Source organism: Phoxinus phoxinus (genome assembly GCF_949152265.1).
Source record: "Phoxinus phoxinus genome assembly, chromosome: 11".
Classification (NCBI taxonomy): domain Eukaryota; kingdom Metazoa; phylum Chordata; class Actinopteri; order Cypriniformes; family Leuciscidae; genus Phoxinus; species Phoxinus phoxinus.
In genome coordinates, this window is record NC_136886.1 from 22,995,961 (window position 1) to 22,998,330 (window position 2,370).

The window sequence follows — 2,370 nt, forward strand, 5'->3', positions numbered from 1 at the left end:
TTGCTATAAGAGAGGAAGAATTTTCTAAACTCATTAAATCATCTAAATCGACAACTTTTATGTTAGACCTTATACCGACCAAGCTACTGAAAGAGATGCTTACAGATGTCATAGATCCTCTTCTTAATATCAATAATTCGTTCCTGTCTCTAGGATACGTACCAAAAACCTTTAAGCTGGCTATTAGGGATGAAACGGTACACAGAAGTCACGGTTCAGTTCATACCTCAGTTCAGACATCAAAGTTCGGTACGAGTTCGGTACAATGGAGGGAAAAGCAAAACAAAAATGCAGAAGGCAATTTTTTTTTATTGTGCATGTCTCAGTCTGTACCACCAGTGTCATACAATCTCTCCCCTGAGCTAGCTGCAACAGCCTGCCCTGAAGTGTGTAAAGTAAGATGTAAACAGTAAACAATAAGTACCCCACATCATCTCCAGACTCCATATGTAACTTGTAAACAAAATAAGACAATCAGCCATAAAACTGAAAATACAGCATCTCTTATTTATGTGTGGACGCACAAGCACGAAGGTGCGTGTGGCAAAAATGTCATCATTGCGGTGTGGGCGGTGCTGCACGATGGGTGTGCATGGCTTTTTAGCGCACACGGCTCCGCATCCGAAGATGCACGACTTCGAGCCGAATCTGGCCGAGCATGTACATCTCACAGCACCGGCATGCAGTTCTTGCGTCTAAATTAGTTGCTTACATTAACAAAATGAGCCTACAATAGCAGACATAAGCCCTTTAAATAAAAATAAATGGCCATGTTTTATAAAAAGGTTCACAAAACTAAATAAAAATGTTTTGTAACGTTAATTTAGTTGTAGGTTACGTTCTCATATCCATTTTTTCTCTCTAATGTCACAGGGAATAATCTGGTTTACTGCTTTACACAATTCTTTTGTAGTGTGGTTTTGGTGTACTACAGTGTTGTTCTAAAATAAACATTCACGAATGTACCTTACATTACTTCTCGCCGCTGATTCCGGGTGGTTTAAAGGACAATTACACAGAGTCGCCCTGTCGTTTCAAAGAATAGTACACCGGCGAGTGCGAAGTAAATGCCTCGTCCATTTGGGGAGGCACGTGCGCAGTTAGGAATGGGCGATATAAACGATATGCGATATAAACTATACAAAGTTGGCCTACGATAGAGATTTTAATTATATTGCACTATCGCGATAATGCATGTTGATGACGCAATCTACCCGCGAAATTTAGAGCCACGAGCTGCAGCCGGCTGCAACGCATCATTATATTCGTCATTTTGAATAAACATGGCTGAAAGCGTCAGCGAAACAGAGGAGCTCGTGAAAAAGACGGGTGCAACATCTATTATTTGGACTTGGTTTGGATTTAAGCCGTCCGACGAGCAGCAGGAAAATATACTCTGTCGAGTGTGTGGGGCAAAAGTTCCAGCTAAGAGAGGTAACACGTCTAATCTGTTCTACCACCTCAAAACTAAACATGTCGTTGAATACCAGTATTCTGTCCTCAGTGTGTGTGACTGTACACAAATCGACAGATAGCTAACAGGCTTCAAGAGAAAGTCAGAGGCTGGAGTAAAGTTCAAGGCTCTTTACTGTTGTCGTAATTCTCATGAAGGAATCTTTGTAAAACTGAAATGATACAGAAACATAGCACCAATCACTGAATGCTATTCAAACACGTCATACATTAACAGACATAAAATAATATATCTTTAAGCTACAAAGATGTAACATACAGTATATTTACTACAACTCAGCTGGAATACTTATAGCTGTAAATAACTTGTAAATATAGTATGTGCAGCTCAACAGCTAAACTAACAAACTATTGGAGACCTCTTCGCTGAAAGGCTATAACAGTTTCACATGTTAACAAATATTCAAGTAACATCACAAACTTCTTACATGACATATGTGTATCAATGTAATTAACTATAAATTCAAATACAACTTACAAGCGATGCTTTCCCAAGGCACAAACAGAAATGAAGACAGGATAAAGTGACTAGAGATGCAAGCTGACCGCATGGAATATAACTACTGTGTTTCCTGATCAGACTGCATCATGTGATAAAATCAACCAATGAAAGCAATGTAAGAATTATATATGAACACAATGAATTACTCCCAGATGACCACTAGGGGGAGAAAGTAACAAACTAAATGCAAAGTATTCTTACAGAACATGACAACCAGCATTGCCAGGCAATGCAGCCAACCGCAAAATCCAGTACGAAGAATGCAGGACAGAAAAAACAGGAACTGATCCAAATCTCAATCCAACAGTCATTTTCAAAAGGTACTCCTTATATTAGGAAGAGCCCGCGATGGATTGAAATTACCAGGGCCATAACTGTTTACTTGTGTAAGGACA

General features: G+C 39.4%; 1 long non-coding RNA gene across 1 annotated transcript; it reads right to left on the reverse strand.

Moving 5' to 3' along the window:
• Positions 1-1,482: 1,482 nt before the first annotated feature.
• LOC307006570 lies at positions 1,483-2,152 on the reverse strand. Its single transcript, XR_013799493.1, has 2 exons — positions 1,952-2,152; positions 1,483-1,625 (listed from the first exon to the last, which is right to left on the reverse strand). It is a non-coding gene; the product is annotated as an uncharacterized lncRNA (long non-coding RNA).
• Between the last annotated feature and the right edge of the window lie 218 nt (positions 2,153-2,370).